Below are 18,316 nucleotides of genomic sequence, written 5' to 3'. Positions count from 1 at the left end.
GGGTAGCGTGGCAGCACGAATTTGGTTTTCCAAGTAGGACCACAAATGCTCTATTGGATTAAGGTCAGGTGAATTTGGGGGCCAAGACATGACTTGAAAGTCACTGGAACGAACATCCATGACGATTCGACCCTTATGACATGGTGCATTATCCTGTTGGTAAACACACTCTCCCGCAGGAAAAACTGTTGCCATGGATGGGTGAACTATGTTCAAGTAGCTTACAGACGTCAGGGATTGTTCTATTAGGATTATGGGTCCTAATGTGCCCCATGAAAACATTGTTCCTGGGCGAGAAACCATGAAAACCTGGATGAGCCCATTGTTATAGATGGAGGGTGGTCATAATGTAATGGCTCTTCGGTGTAGATTAGCATCTTTCTGTTACTTTTTTTCTTTTAAATTTTTATTAATATTTTAGACAGTTAAGGGGCCAAGTTAAAAGGCTTTCTGGACCATTTTTGATCCGCGGGTCATAGGATGTGCATCTTTGATCTATGGTTTCTACTTCATTGTCCAGTGTTTATTTATTATTCCTTCTTCTGTGTTTGTTTCGTTATACTTAAAATATGCAAATTATTCCATTCTGTTTTAAAAATATTGAACGGTTTAGGCATTTTAGTAAAATCCCGAATCTTTAGATTTTTCGTCATATTTTATAATTTTTAGTCTTTGCACTATTTGCCCTTTCTATTTTTTATTTAAAAAGGAAAACTAATAAAAGTTTAAATGTATATATTAAAGCGAAGACATTTAATAATAATTTTAATTCTTCTTTTAACGAAAACTGCTTACGTCTTTTTAACATTTTAGTTACTTCCAAAATTCATAAACTTTTGTTTTATTTTTGACAGGCGAAAAAATTTTCTTTTCAAGTTAACGGTGACATTCTTATTAACTTTATTTATTCAACGCTATTTATTTGTAAACTTAATGGGGAGGGTATTTTTTTTGTTTCCTTTAAGGCTTTAATGTCACTTAATGAACTTCTTTACATTTTTTCTTGATTGGCCAATTTATTTTGAGCTCTTGATTTGCGAATGCATTTTTATGATGGCCTCTCTATAGTTTCCCTCATTTTCTTTCTTTTTTGAAAGTTAATGAAAGAATATGCAAATTTAGAATATTTTGCATATTATGTTGTGACTGCTTTAACGATGTCAAGAAAAAATAATCTATATCTTTTTCTTATTTCTTTGAAATATGTCAGGCTTATTGATCGCTTTAGATAATTTTTAGTTTATTTTTGGGATTGCGGCTTAAAAGAGGAGATAAGTTTTGGTTTAGATGTGTTGTGTGCAAATGAGAAAGGAGGCTTTTAATGAAACGGAAACAAGTAATTTCCGGATGCCTAACTTCGTTTCCAACATTCTTTAAAGAATGGTTTCATTTTCTGATTGATCTTGGTAATTATTTTGGAGTAAAAGCTCGGAATGCTTAAAATGGCGAGTTTTGAAGAACTGGCTTTTGTATCATTTGGGAAAAAAAAGGTTTTATAACAAGAAATTTCCATTTTTATTAAGTGTTACTCAAAGTTGTTTTTCCGAAGCTCATAAGAAGTATAAAGAGAAATAAAAAGTCATTGTTTGAGTATCTTAAACTTGAATTAAATCTTTAATCGAAGTTATCTATCTTGTTAAAATAGGGCTTCAAAAAAAGTAAGTGTTAGCTAAAATATAAATTTTTTTTTCTAAAAATCCTGTAATCCTTGCAATATTTTTTCATTTAGTCATAATTTTGAGCTTGCTTAAACAATTCAGCATTAACACAAAAGGGATTGGTTATGAGGATGAACTAAAGAATTCAGCATTACCACAGAAGACATTGGTTATGGAAATGATCTAAACAATGCAGCATTAACACAGAAGACATTGGTTACAGAGATGAACTAACTGTTGCATGAAATCAATCTTAAAATTAGTATAATATCTTTAAGGCGCTATTAATCTGCCACGATTCCTCTGCATTTTAATATTGAATTAAATGGTACCGAAAACATTAAAACAGAAAGCAAAAGACCCGCTAGGTCTTAAGAATTGGTTTTTGTATAGTATTCAATATTTTAACAACATTTACGAATAAGGGTTTTGTCTATGCGTTCGAGTTAGTAAAAGGAATTAAGACTGTCGCCGAATTAATGTGAAGTTCGTAAAATAAAGTCGGTATAATAAATTTTTTAAAATTTTTTAATAGTTTTTATTGGTCGAGTGATGCCATTAAAAATACAGCCACATCTTAATGGTACAAATTTTGAATAATGAATTCGATAATACAAATTTTTGGATATCATCATTCAAAAAAAAAAAAAAAAAAAAAAAAAAAAAAAAAAAATCCTATGAATTTATTATATGCAGATAATTGAAGAAATCTCTATTAGTTGAATACATTTCTCGCTGATCATTAATTTCACGAAATATTTTTGATTGCAAAAATTTTCTTAATTTATGTCAAATTTAAAATTTTTCATTGAGCTTAAATTCTGAAAAATACTTCTTAAATAATTTTTTGTGCTATTTCTTGAAGATTTTCATGTTATAAAAGAAGTTTACTGTATCATCCATTCCTGAAAAAATATACATGCAATTTATGTGCGCATAGATAAGAACATAACATGGCAATTTTAAGAACATAAAATTGATAATTATGAAGTAGATACTGTGGATAAAAATGTAGCAGTATGTTGTAATTTCGAAAAATCGGAAATTTTAAGAGGCTATAGCATCCTTCCTGACTTATCAGAAGAGAAAAATGGTGTAATATAAGAATTTCAGTAAAACGTAAATTTAATTGAAGTACAATGGTATTGACGTTGATTTAGGCACTTTTGAAATATCAGTCAACAACAAATCATACAACTTTTAAAATGTCAGTACAGTTATTATTTTGACTAAATTGTTTAAAATATTTGATTTTCGACTTCGCGAATTTTCGATGTCACTAAATTTTTAGTGTTTCTTCTTCGAGGTTGTGATATCGAAGTTTGACTAGTATAGGCCAGATCAGTTTTGCTTAGTTCTTCACCAACACCAAATGTCACATGGCGATAGTGCAATTCAATTAATCCTTTATCGAGCAAGAAGTAATTTTTGATTTTGTAACTCACTGTAATTTAAAATACCTTTTGTTTAATCTTTAGTTTTCTACTTCATAAACGTCTTCTGTTGTTTTTGTTATTGATTTCACCTACTTCATTAAAAGTAGAAAGCTACCCACTCTTTATTCTCTTAAATATTTTGAATAAATTCCGTGGAAACTGTTTAAACTCTTAATCAATTTACCTAGTTAGTTCATTCTAATGAACTTTTTCCTCCCGTCTCGTCCTGCGCACAATAAGTTTCCCGTCCTTTGTCGATGCCTCATTGATTGTTATCATAACATTTAACGTTCACTAACTTGTCCCTCCTCCTGTAGGACATACTATTTTAATTAATGCGTTTGTGTGGCACAGATAAAATGTTTTAAGAAGGAACAGCTGCTTTCTCAAAACTTCGACGTGAAAGTGAACCCTGAAGCGTCTCTCTGAAAATAAATTGAATTTGGTAGTTTTATCTCGGATGTTCGTTCCAAATAATTCTTATTTAATTAAATGTATGATAGCTGTGCCCTGAAAACTTCGTTTGATGTCTCATTTTTCTCTTTGTGTGCAACTTCGAACTGCCTCCAGATTTCCGCCAATTCTAGTTCGACTGAGAGGGCTTTTATCTTACCAATTTAAGTTTTCCTCCTAAACTCTTCTTGGGATTTAACACGGTAAAATGTCGGTTAAAAGTAATGTCGGTCGATTGAATGTGTTCGCAAATTCTCCTCCAATAGTTTCAGTTTTAACACTATCTCGTGACCTTGTTACGATCGTATGTTTTGTAAGTGTTCATTGTTACAATTGTTCCAAATTGTTAAAAATATTGCCCGAGAATAATCATACGAAGTTATTTTTCGTAGTGTTAACATGTGAAGTTATTTTTACGTAACATAACACAATAATGCAACATAATACAATAATATAAAATTTGCTTTTTTCACTGTTGAAGAGTGGATTTAATTATTTTTAACTCTCAAATTATTCCAATCTTTTATTTTTTTTCATTTATGTATTTATTTGTTATTATTTTTTTTAAAATTGTTTCTAAGATAAATGTGTATAACTCTTTCTAAGAACTGATTGGTAAACTGCAGCTAAAAGAGGGTTTAGTAGTATAATACATTTTCATAGTTTTACTGAAAAATTGACAGTGGAACAGTGTTTGGAACAACTAGTCTTCTATTTTTTGTTCATCAGAAAATAAATTTTTTTTTTCTGGCTAAATAAGTTTGTTTTTTAGGCAAAACGAAAATGAGCACAGCAAAATTGATCTACAACTGTGGTAATTCTTGATACCCCAAATAAACAGTGAGCAGTTCTAGCTTAGACTACACAAGTTCTATGTAAACCTGTTCAAAAAGATACCGATTAGCTTCATCGAGATGTAATATGTACAGCAGGGAAAATGTCCTTACAGTGTTTTCATCATAGAAAAAAAATGGGTGAGAATTTCTCACCCTTTTTAAAAAACAGGGTGAGATTTCAAAAACTTAAGTGAGATTTCTAAAAACTAAAAAAACACAAACTCTTGAAAAAAAAATTTCTTTAATTATAATACATTTCTAACGTCTTCTATTTTTTAAAGCATTGAATATTTTTGGTGCATCAGCATCATCATAGAAGATTTTGCCTTCACAAGGTATTTGTCCATCTTACATTAGCACATAAAAAATTTGAACGTCTTACATGAAGAAACCGAACCTACGGTAAACACGTGGTTGCAGAGAAATGTGTTCTGAAAGGGGTTCTGTGGTTGTGTTCTGTTGTTCGAAAAGGTTTTTAACAATACTGGTAAATAGGGAAGCTAGATAATGGGGCAGATGTTGAAAATAATGAAAGATACAGGCAGAAAAGTGAAACGGATTTTATTCTAAATGGCGTAGTTGTAAGCTTTGTTCGAAAATACGAGAAATTCGCGAATTTTGAAATTGATTTATAGAATGCGCGAATTTCTGGCGGTAATAATTTTTTAATGCGAGAAAAGAAAAAAATATGCGAGATTCTCGCGTTCTCGCGCTGTAGTGAAAACACTGAGACTAATACTTTTTTTATAATTTGATCAACGTCCCCGTCTTTCTTTCTAATTAAATGAAGTAGTAAATAATGTTTAATTCGCACTTGAAAATTAAATTTTTTTTTTTACCTAACCTGTATTCAGACGCGAATTCATATTAATCCAGGCAATAGACGATTTGATCATGATAAACTAGCGGAATTTTTTATTTTTTTAACCCTTATTATTTTTTTTTTTTGAGGTGCTGAACACAAATCCGCATTTTACGACCAAAATTCTTTCGAGAAAAATGTTTTTTCCAGTAAAAACCTGGAAAAATCCTTTTTTTTTTGCATATATTTTTTAAATTTTTTTTATGGTTTAAGATATAAAACTTCTGTTAGCATATTTTAAAACTAGAGGAAATTTCTAACCAATTTTATTTCTAAATTAAGAACTAAGACATTTTTGTTTAGTTTTGAATTACGCCATTAAACATTTTCTATTTTAAACCATAAAAAATTTAAATGCAAAAAATTGCTGGGATTGTTCCTGGTTTTTCCCGGAAAAATATTTTCCGGAAAAAAATGTGGATTCGCATTCAGCACCCGGTCGAAAAAACAAGCATGCAAAAAAAAAAAAAAAAAAAGGACGTCCTACTTTTCCTTGTAAAGTCCATTTTTGAGTTCTTTTGCTTGAACTATATATTGCTCTCACTCGCAGGTTTAAGAAAGCTTTAATGTTCTTGATGTAGAGTTACGAAACCTTGAGTATCTTAGGAGAACTAAGTCGCTAATGGAAACTACGTATTAAGTATTGGAGAAACTGGACTTCTCACACATACATTCTTCAGTTTATGCATGCGAGGAATACTTGCGCTTGAAATTGCAATAAATACGTAGAAGTAATCATTTACTCATCTTTTACGGGTTTCGTGGAATTTTGAAGAAGAGAAATTTTCAACTGATTTTATGTTATTTTCCAGAGTAATAAGAAGGATACGAATGAGTAATATGATGAGCGGGGTTACTAAGATGTTTAATATTTCTCAACAGTTTGTGTTTCTCTAGATTTATATCAGATAAGTAGGAGGGAAGAAATAGCATACCTGCCAACTTTCAATCCTTTCGAGGATGATTTATCCCAGTGGTAGTAAAGTTTAATTTAAATTACAATTTCAGGCAGAAACATGCGTTTTATTTTGAAAAAGCTAATGCGGATATTCGCGATCGTGTTACATATTAATATGTATGCTTAATTTTTAAAAAAATAGTGGTGGTCAAAAAGATTACAAATTAAGTTTATAAATGCAAGGAATATACAGAAAACATACATTTTACTTCCACTTTAAATATAGAAATAAAATTTTACGCCAAATGCGTAAAAGTTGGCAGGTATGAAATAGCAACGTTGAGACACTAAAGAAAGTAAAATTAATGAATTTTTGAAGTTATACTTCTTATGCTACTTCCAACAGGGTTGCGTTAAACGTTTAACGCTACATTTTTAATGGCCAGGAAATCACGTATTAGGATCCAGTTTTCTCTCATTCATTTCCATATTGTTTTGGTTCTCACTAGCATAAAAATAATAAAAGTATTGTTTTTCTATAAATATTTTTTTAGTTTGTTTTGATACACATATAATTTAATAGGGTAGTATTTTTTATTTTCAAATTTAGTGGATAACAATTATAAAAAATGAGTGAAAACAATCCCACGGACAATGCGTTGGATTTAAGGTTATGTCAAGGTACGTCTCTTGTGAATATCAATTGATTGTTAGGTTTTCTCTTTTGTAAGTAATACAATTAACTGAAATTACATTATGACGCATTCACATACATTATTAATACAAATACATTTTCCATGGCGAGACGATGAGGCAACCACAAGCACTTCCACTGGTTCAAGAGGTCCACGAGGGAAAAATGCACAATATTACCGTTATTACAGAGCGCGGAAGCGAGCGGAGCAGGAAAAAAAGTCGTTGAATAGAACTAGTGATCCTTCTACAACTGCTGATTCTTCTACAATTAACGTCGCAGGTTACGAAGTTTAACTTCTTCCGCGTGGAGGGACTCCACGCACTATTTTTTAAAAAAACTTTTATTCGATGAACTCTTTAAGTAACACATAATGAATACATAAAAAAAAAATTGAAATTCTGAAGTCCCCCCCCCCAAAAAAAATCTCCCCCTCTAAAAATCCTGAAATTAGTTGAATATGTGCTTTGTCGTGTAACTAGCCGCTGTAGAGACTAACGAAACGAAGAACGGTTTTTTATAACTTGCTTTTCCTAATTTAGTATGTATTTTTTTTAAAATAATTATTTTTATTTTTTATAAATTTTTACAATGAATAAAAAAAATTAACTTTAAATATTTGTCGCTGGGAAATATTACTTCTGAGCCCTCTTAACTAAGGATTGATTCAGAAAAATCCTGGAATTAGAAAGTCTAGTTTATTTGCTTTTTTAAATATTACTGTACTGTGTCAACACAGTTAAATTTAGTGTTTTTTTTTATTTGATTATTTACATTTAAGATATATCATTTAAAGTAAATACTTTAAAATTCAATTAAAAATTTGAAATTCGAGATAGTATATTTGAATCATGTTTCTTTATTCTCTACATGTCAACAAAACTATCTGACTATAAATTAACTTCAGAATTTGTCAATAAAAATATTAATAATGCAAATTTCCTTTATTTTTTTTATTTATTTTTATCTAGAACGTTTTTTGCGCCTGAAAAGAAATATTTATACACATTATTTATTTATAGTTTTGTCCAAAGGGTTTTTTATTTTTCAAGGTTTATTATGGATGTTTATTTTTTAGTTCTAACCGCGTTCAATAAAAAAGCTTTTCAAAATTTTACGAAAATTTATGCATATATAATATTGGTTAACGTTTTTTTATCTGAAATAATGATATTCATCTGAGTTAAACTTACTAGGAGCATTAATAAAAAATTCAAGACTAAATATGTGAAATCAAATACTTTGTTATATTAATACTTTTTTTTTTTTTAAAATTTACCCCTCTATCTTTAACTTAGCATTTTTTAAAACATAATTATGCAGGCTCTGTGCACAGTTTAGGTTTCAAGTTCTTTTCTAAGTTTAGTTTTTAAAATCTATTCTAAGTTTGTATTGAAAAAAAGTGAAAAACTCAGTTTACAAGCTGACGTCGTAACGAAATACGTTTCTTTCGGAGTAAAAAATGTGGTTTATTTTTGGAACAGTTGTTTTACATCGCTATGTTATTTATCTGAAAGGTATACAGCAATTTTTTAAAATTACTCAATCATAGTATAAGAATTCTGCGATTCTTATGTCAAAAATGTCATTTAATGAATATTTTCAATTTTATGTTTTATTTTTTGTGTCCAGGTTTGTATCCAGGTTTTTTCAAACAGACTCATTAATTTTGCAATGCGCCAAGCTAATTAGAAAAGTTTTTAGTATTTTCAAATCAGACTGATAGCTTTCAGGTGTATTGAAATGAGCCCACATATATATTTAGGTTAATTAGAAAATATATTATTCATTGCGTAGTTAGGCTGATTTTTTCCAGATTGTTTGCAATAATTCGAGCAGTGAGGGCTCATTGTAAACAACCTAATTAAAAGATTATCGTTATAAGCAGAGCTAGGTTGTTGATGACTTAATTTTTTTTTTATTTTTAAAAAAACCCTTAAAAATTCAAAAGAAAAAAAGTTTCTAAGAAACGTTAAAATATGACATTAAAATTTAAAATTGAGTATAATGGCAAAAACATGTCTTATATTAGCTTTTTTTTCAAAAGAAAAAAAAAATTGTCTAAAAGTATTTTACATAAAAAAAAAAAAAAAAAATGAGTTCTCAAACAAAATGCTCTTAAAACGAAATCATACAAATGTTATAAAAACTGATTAAATAAAGGGAGCAAAATTCTGATAAATAAAACAATAAGCAAAAAAAAAAAAAAAACTGATTAAAGGAAAACAACAACCGAAAATGCAAAAAATACAAAAGGGCATTTATCAACAATATCTTATTCCTGGTTATGAGTCTTAGCAAATTCAGTTTTTCGTATCAACCCTACTGTGTACATACGGCGCTAGTGAGAAGCCTATTGCATATCTGGTAGATTAGAATATACTGTATACAATTACCCTGGTGCTTTGCAAAGTTACAGCATTTTCAAAAAACTTGATTTATTAATTAGCCTTCGACAAATATTTCTAGAATTAGCAGTATTAACAAATGCATAATACACTAAAAAAGTTATTAAAATATCTTAAACGTAAATAATTAAAGGTTTTCTATGTAATAACGCAAATATTATAACACTGTTTTTATAGTTTTTTTTTATGAAATTGGCGCGGTATAATTGCATTCAACTTTTGTACCATTAAATCTCTATATTCATCCAAATTCATCAAAAGTTTCAGCTGATAAATTCTTTAGAAATCATGTATTCAAAATCTATAATCGAATATTCATTTGAAATCAAAGGTACAACAATTTAAAATTTTGGATTTATTAACTTATCAATCGTTACTTTTTGTTTGCAATATTTCTGTACTTATTAATTTGTTGCCTGCTCGAACTATTGATGAGAAGTGATTCTTGCAATATTTTTACTGAATTCGAAAATTTTTTTTTTTGTGTATTAATAGCTTGATGTTCTAAAGGGTGATTGGAAATTCACTTTAAAATTGATTTTTGCTTCATTCGTAAACTAAAATGTTGCTATTACCGGAAAAGTAAAAACAGTGGGGCAACTGACGATTCAGGGTTATTAAAATAGAGCAAAAGAAATACCAAGAGCAAAAGAAATTATTTTTCTTGTTGAGCAGAGTAGTTCCTAGGTTTTGTGTATTCCGGTTTTGTTGATCAGAATTGCCGAGATCATGGATTTAAAACCAAAACCTTCCCCCTCCCCCCCTTTTTTAAAATTCTAAAGTTTATACCAACCACCTGCATTTTGAATGATATTAAGCATGAATTAATTGTATGAATTAACATAAATATATGCTATTTTACCCGATATGCTACCCGATATGCTATTTTATGCATATTCTTATATGTACTTTAGGAATCAATCAATAAATAAAAACACAAATTTTAATTGAATACCTGTGCTTTCTATCAAAAACTAGAATTTTCATACATTCTGTATACTTAGTCCAATAGCTTTAAAACTGGTGCTAACAAAGATATAGTGCACTTACATCAGAATATAATACCTTAAAGCTAAATGAATTACGTTCAATACTTTCGACAATTGACTGTCTATTGTAGTTAATGAAGAGGAAAAAAAGTATATTTTCCCTCCTTATTTGCATTTATCTGATTGTCCTCGATCGTTTCTTCCGTAATGCTAAATAAAATAACTTTTTTAAAAATTCCTTATTTTGAATATATTTTTACATAGTTATTATTTTCTAAACTACTACCAATTTAGAAAATTGTTCCAGTCAATTCGAACACTTCTTTTTCTGTTATATTGATTTCTGGACATTTAGTTGAAGGAAGATAATGGTCTTTTCCCTCAGTTATTTTACCAATTTCGAAAAGGGGCGTGAGTTACGTTTGTCTACGGTCGCCAGTTATCGTTTTGGGGCGCTGCACTCGTCGACCCCCGTGCCTGCCACCTCCGACCACCAACTCTCTCTACTCTGTTTGGGGGAGTTGGTGCCTCGTATCGGTTTCTAGTCAGTATTCCTTTCAGCTCAGAGGATTATTCTTCTCAAATGTTCGTCAGCTTGAGCTCCATTATCTGGAATGCGCCCACGTGGCTAATTTTTGGAAATTTCAAATCATGAACCTATGTTGCATTGATAATTTCATTAGGATTTGATGATTACTGAGTAGTTGATAATTTTACGGCAGGCTCAATTTCATGATTAACCGGCCCCTCTGATTTTGCATGCAATTAATCGGTGGGATGTCCCGTGCCTATCGGAACTATCTGTTGTTTTAGTACGTGAAATGGAAAAGACTTCATTCTCACATTTTCCTGGCTGATCCATGTTTGTTGAATTCTGAATTCAAATGAGATCTTTTTAATTTTAATTGTTGGGCAAATATATAAAATTGAAAAGTTTTTATTAATGAATTCTGACAACGTTATATTAAAAAATTAATTATATAGTTTAGGTTACAAATTATTTGTTTCAGTAATTAAAGTAGTTTGTTTTTCAGTTTCTCAATTATAATACCAATAACTAATAAAATTGTATTATTTAATTTTAAAAATATTCGCCTTTGCTGATTGCTAAAAATTAATTACAGTTGATGTAATTTTATTATTAAAAAGGAGAGATGAAAGTTAAAACTCGATTCTACTCTCATTAATGACTGACTCAATAATATAGTTTTCTAAAATATTAAACTAAAAGAGACTTTCTCCTATCAGCAGATTTGTCATAAAATTAATTTCGTTTTAATATTCGTTAATAAATTTCGATACTCGTAACGCATAATAATTTTAGATACAAAGTATTTTACATAATCGCGACGAAGATTGAGAACTTGGATTCAATGTGTGTGTTTCGGTCAAAGACTTAAAACAAACATATTTCACGTGGGACTACAATCTCTAATTAAGATCACAAGACTATTTGAATTTCTGGTGCTTTAATACCCCTTGTCATTGTTGATCGATTCAGAAGCTCGATTAATCATGTGGACTACTGTTTCGACTGATGTGGGTTAAACATTTCAGTATGCAAGAAATCTGCATTGGTAAGTTTTGTATTCGTATTCCAATAATTATATTTAAACATATGAGTTTTAATTTGTTGAGTTGTGCATAAATATTTTTTAAACTTTTAATATTGCTTTCTTATATGTACCTGGTATTTCAATGGCACATATTGGAGACATGTTATCCAAAAGTGTACTGATATTTCACATCGAAAAAGTATTAAAAAAAAGTGTGTATTCTACGTGTAATATCGAGACAAAGTATCAGTATCGATACTTTACGATATTATTATAAATTTTTGATTTATGTTTTGGCTTATTGTTATCGATAGTAATATATTATCGATATTGATTTGTGTTGTATAGTAAGCTCCATTCGCCAATTTCGGTAATTGTATGAGAAATTGCGGTTGGTAAAATCAGTTGTAGCAGTTGGCAAAGCATCTCCTGACGAATTAGAAATTAACCTATTATGGTTTGGATAAACCAAAATTATAGTATTGAATTATAAGAAGAATTAATGCAGCAACTATAGTTTACTTAGCAATGAAGGAAATGCAGAATAAAAACAATTTGAAATAGCTATTTGATCAATTACTTTCTAACTGTCGTTGTAAGCGTACCTGAGACTTAGCGGATCAGTTGGCCTTAGTTTATGGGTCATAACATGCTTCTTTAATTGTTATAAACAAAAGTAATAAATGTAAATTAAATATAGTTGAGTCATAGGAATGTATTTTTACTAATACATTATCACTTGAAAAAAGTAATCATTTTTCGATACTATCGGAAAAAAGTATCGATACCGGCTGGTACTATCGATACTTTTTAAAGTACCTAGACATACCTTCAGATGTTAACTTCATGAGCTTATTTGTGGTATTTTTGTTTCATAATACTCCTGCAAAAGATTAAAAATCGGCGTATTAGTTTTGCTGGCTTACTGCTCGCTAATCCCAAAGAAGCATTGCGTAATAATCACTTCGTTCGTTTATATTGACAGTGGAATGATTCAAATTATCTTAATAATTAAAAAAAAATTAAATTAGTCAAATCAATCATTCTAATCATTCAAATCATCAATCATTTAATCATCAATTATTCAAATCAATCAATCATCTTGAAATTAGTCAAATCAATCATTCTATCGAATATTTAAATGCGCAAAATATATCAGGCTTAAAAAGAAAGTTTTTTAATCACCGCTTGCAATTTTTTAATCTATTGTCCCTTGCAAGAACTCACCTTTTCACTTAGTTTTGTTTCATGTCAAAAGCATTTGGTGTGATTGTGATCGGGGCTGAATTGTCCCTAGTGTTATAAATTTGCCTATAACTTTTTTAATGTTTACGTACTTTTGGATGTAGTTGTATGTTGTTTCGATACTTCACGTATAATGTTGTTACTAACGTTATGTGGTGATACTTAACCTCTCGTTTTGTTTGTCTTCTCATACTTAGATTATGTATGCATGCATTCACTTAAAATGGTGTATAAAAAAATATTTCAGTGAATTACTTGAGTATACATAAAATTAGCAATAGTTTTTTTTTTTTTTTTTGAATAATGCAATAAAATCTTTATTTTTTGTAATAATTTAAATTTAGATTTTTAAGTATGTATTTTTATAATTTCTCAAACTATTTATTTAATGTTTTTTTTTGTAAATTTCAATTAACTTTTAAATTTAATTTTAAATTATTAATTTTCTTTTAAATTTTGATTTTTTCTTGTTTTGAGTTCAAAATTTATTTTTAATAATTATTTTAAATAAATTTTTTTTTGTTTGGTTAGGGAAAAATTAAATTTTGAGAAATGTTCTGGAATTCAAATTATTCAGTTATTACATAAAATAGTCAGTTATTACATAAATAGTGTGGAGTTTCGGATCTGATAGTTTTTAACTCTTCTTAATTAGTTGGGTTTTTCATAGAAGGAGGGAAAAAAAAATCCCATATGTCAGCCCAATTTTTTCCCCTTAATAATAAATTTTTACAAATAAAAAAAGAAGATAATTTAATATTTGAATTGTTATGATTAAAATTTGTTTTGACAGATTAATAGTTATCGTAGAATTCTTGTTTTGATTTTCAACAAAGAAATTATAACTCTTAAAAATGTTTAAGTTTCTAACAAAATGCTTAGTTTTAAATATTTGTTTATATCTTCAAGCCCCTGTTTATCATTTATAAAACCTATTCCACAATAAGCTACCTATAAATTTTCTTAACTTAATGGATTTTTCATTGCGGTAACTCATATATATTTTGTAAATAAAATGGGATTATTATTAACATTTTGGAATAAATGGGTATTTGAAAAGTTATTTAGTACATCTTTGTAATGAATAAAGGATTTTAATGTCGCTCTATTAAGTTTTAATCTTTGTAAATCATAGTAATTTCATTCTTTGTAATCTTCATTCAAAATTATAATTCGTGCTAACTTATGAAGAAATTCTATTCGAAGTTTTATTCATAAGCCATGAAAGTCATTCAATTATAAATTTTATTTAAGAAATTGCCTAAGAAGTATGAAAAACAACTTTTTCATCAAAAATATATTTAATATCATTTGCCCAAGTGATAATTTAAAGCAATATTTTTTCGTTTATTGTACTTAAAATAAAATTAACTTCATTATGGCCATTAGAGTTTTAAAAATTAATTGCAGTGATAAGTTGGAAATATAGATATTTAACACTTAAAACTAAAGCTTACAAAATCGTTTTTTTAATTTTAATTTTTTTATATTTTATTTTAATGAGGCTAATTGAGAAAAGTTTAATCATTAGAAAAATAAATGACTTGTAAAAGCTTAGCTTCCTATGTGAAAGCGAAATGTACTCGAATGCGTAGTTTGTTTAAAATACATTATTTTTTTTGTTGATAATTTTCAAAGAAATCTGAGTTTAATTGTTAAAATTCAACCTGTAGCTTAAATATTGCTTAACTGTTTGATGTAACATTTATTAAAGCAAATTATTTTTAGCATGTAGCATTTAAAAGCAGCGAGCTTTAAAATTTAAATGTTGTGAAAGAAAATTCATATTATACTTGCATGAATAAAATTAATAATTAAATATTTTTTTAATTTCAATTATTATTTTTTTCAGTTTTTGGGAAAACTGAAATACGTGTGCGTTTAGGCTAGTTAACTATCATCTGTGTAATTAGAAACAATTAAGAACTGAGGTGTGACCAATAAAGATGCTTCTAATGAGTAAACTTAGGTGTGTTTTCATCTAAAATACTTCAGAATTGTAAATTTTCGGAATTAGGTGTGTTTTCATCTAAAATACTTCAGAATTGTAAATTTTCAGAATTAGGCGTGTTTTCATCTAAAATACCTCAGAATTGTAAAATTTCAGAATTGAGTGTGTTTTTATCTAAAATACTTGTAATTTGTAACAGCTTAATATTTTATATTTCGTTTCGAATCATTTTTTACTAGCAATCAATAAGCGGTTAATTTTTAACTGAAAAAGTTTCAACGCCATTAATTAGTAATTTATTTACGTCAAATAAAGTAATTGAATGCCGAAAAAGCCTTTATAATAGAATAAATTTTCTTTTGTTGCTACATGTTAATTTAAATATTGAAAAGACTACTTTATAAATAAAAGTGATATTATCATTAATAACAGAAATTTTATTGCATAAATTATGACGTCTTGAATTACTGACATTTTAATACTGGGATCTATAGTGCCCCGAAAATTGCTCTTTTCTTTTTTATATGTAACACTATATTGCACCATAAAAAAGGAGTTCTCGAGAAATAGGATATTCCTATAATCCTGGAGTGGATTCGATTTCTTTTATTAGTACTACTAAGCTAATGAAGTACCTCCTTGGTGAAGCTCTTGATCAGATCAGATATAAAGATTTATTTAGTTTACCCACTGGAAGCAGATATATTGCCGGTTTTTATTTGAGAATACTTATTCGTATTTACTGTGAGACGATATTTTTAGATATAGGATAGAAATTTCCATCTTTAATTTTTTTCCTGGCTTTTCATTCGCTTGTTTTTATTTATGGGATGAAAATCTTCAATTGTACTTTGAACACTGACTTGAATTTCTGTAAGTTTTGTGATAATATAATGTAGTGGATATAATGGAAAAGCTGGGACCGATATAATGACTACCCACATCGTCAAATTTTTATAAGATCCGATTTTTTTGAGAGCGAATTTGGAAAAAAAAAAAAAAAATACCGTGATTTTCAAGAAAAAAATAAGTTGTTTATGTGTATTGTGCTTTTCTATATAGGTAGAATTACGGGAATTTATCTGCAAACAATGCTAAAGAACAGTTTCGGGAAAAAAATTTGACCAGAAAAAAAAAAGACATCACTATATTGCCCCCAAACCTTACTACTCTCGTTTACCTATTAATGTTCAAATTGTTATTTTGCAATATTTTGTATGTTTGAATTGTAATGAAATCAGCTATACTACGTTTCAAGTTAAGAAAAGACCATGGCGATATAGGATTTAACTATATTATAGAATTATTTTTTTAAAAAAGGTTATGGTTTCGTAGTTTTATTGAAATCAAGAAAATTTGGCGATATATTTTGATAAGTGAGAACATTCGTTCTTGAAAAAACAAACAAACTATATGACGTTGCAAGAGCATTGGATTTGATTGGACCACTAAAAATGTCACATTTTATGCTGACATGCGTCTTATGCGGAGATAAAGAATTTTTACTTTTGTTTTGCTGTTGAAGAAATTGTTTTTCTCATTTCTTGCGATTTAAGAAAGCTAGCAAAAAGAAGGCTGTGCAGTGTCGTTTCAGGAGTTTGGCGATGTTGATATTCGTTCGCGCTGGTAGCTTGGCATTCATTTGGCGTGCACTTAGATGCAAACAAGTTCTCATCATTGGGATAATTGTTTTTTGAACAGAGGTTGCATGGTTTCTTGCAACGGAGATTAGGTTACTGTTTTAACACTTTGCCGACCGAACGAATTTCGCCTGAGTATAGGTTAGTCATCGAGCTTTTTTTAACAGCTGCAACCAACTACTATTGCGAAACGGGGATATCTCCCGATCTTTCGACAAAGTGTTAAAATGACTTTTTTTTTGGAAAAAAGTTGGAAAAAAAACGTAAACGTTTGAAACGTGATGGTAAAATAATCCCTTTCAATTGAAAATTATATGAAATTTCGAGAGAAAATAAGTATTCTTACGATGGTAGAAACTAAAATATTTGCTAATAATAAATTTAATAAAAATAAATACATTTTTACGCATTAAAGAAAGTCTTTTCTTACCAATGAACTACTTTCGAGTTAGAGTTGTAAAATTTTTTTTTTACATTATCAACGGAAGACAAGTTACGTGCTGCCATTATTAAAAAAGTAAAAGAAAAGAATACTTAAAAATAATAAATGTCAAATATAAGTCCACAAAGTAATTCCCGGGAGCTTAAGAATCATTTGCCATCTTTGAAAAAGGACATTAGACAATAGTAGGTTGTAGAAAAAAATAACTAAGATTTTTTTTCTGAGCTTATGCGTTAATCTGAGCTTATGCGTTTTTTCTGAGCTTATGCGTTTTGTGTGTTTGGTTGAAATTTTAAAATTTTTTTTTTCTGAAAATGTAAAATATAAGTTTAAATGATAAAGGAATAAGTTAAAAATTTTGTTAGATTCTATCTCTTAATACAATTTTTGTAAGAATTATTCTGGTGATAAAAGGGACTTTAGTAAAATTTTATTTTTAAACATTATTTCTGTGTTAGTTGTAATTGCTCATTGAAACCAAAATATTATTATTTATTATTTATTTTATTTTGCATAAATAAAATTAAGTTACTTTTTGTACATAATGAATGGAGAAAAAATTTCTTTAAAAATGCCTTTAGAAACAATAAAAAAATGCTTTAAAATAGAAATTGTTTTTTCATAATTCAACAATTTTTTTTTTAAAGCTCAAACCCTTCTATTTCAAATTTTCATGTAATTGTATTAGAATATGTAATCTATATGCAATTTTGATTAAAGTTTAAAAAAAATGCAAATGGGGAATATTTGGTTGCAGAAGATAGTGTGAGTTCAAAGTAAAGCGTAAAAATATTAGAAAAATTTCATATAAAAATGTCATTTGCTAAAAGAAAACTGAAATGCTCTTGATACCCTTGAATGTAGAAATAAATGTCCTAAAATTAAAAAAAAAAAAGAAAAAAGAAATGAAGCCACCCCCACAAAAAATCAAAATTTCAAAAATGTCACCCTAAAAGAAATCTGAGTTCGAAAATCAAAATATGTGTCACCAAAATCTGGCCCTTAGTAATGAAAATGCATAACAGTTACAAAGTACCTTAATTCAACTAACTTAACTTACCTAAACTCAACTTGAGGGGCATTATTAAATGAACGTAACAATTGGCTACAAAGGTGAAAAAACAATTTTTTTCGCAAAGTTAAATTTTCTGCCCTTGTTTTAATATTCGTAAATCAAATACATCTACGAATTTTAACAATTGTAATAAGTTTTATTTAAAACAATAAAAGGAAAACACATTTTTTAAA

The 18,316-nt window shown here is 28.5% G+C and overlaps 1 protein-coding gene across 8 annotated transcripts in view; it reads left to right on the top strand.

The window, feature by feature from the left end:
• LOC107448785 (multiple PDZ domain protein) overlaps positions 1–18,316 on the top strand; it is a 646,665-nt gene that overhangs the window by 43,396 nt on the left and 584,953 nt on the right. Inside the window, exon 1 of one of the 8 annotated variants that reach the window (XM_071183407.1) lies at positions 10,723–11,811. The exons of the other annotated variants lie outside the window; for them this stretch is intronic. The gene's annotated coding sequence lies outside the window, so the exon portion shown is untranslated. Of the gene's footprint in view, positions 1–10,722; positions 11,812–18,316 lie in introns of those variants that run through there. 8 annotated transcript variants of the gene reach the window in all.

Source organism: Parasteatoda tepidariorum, chromosome 7 (genome assembly GCF_043381705.1).
Source record: "Parasteatoda tepidariorum isolate YZ-2023 chromosome 7, CAS_Ptep_4.0, whole genome shotgun sequence".
Classification (NCBI taxonomy): domain Eukaryota; kingdom Metazoa; phylum Arthropoda; class Arachnida; order Araneae; family Theridiidae; genus Parasteatoda; species Parasteatoda tepidariorum.
This window is presented reverse-complemented; position numbering and strand designations above follow the sequence as displayed.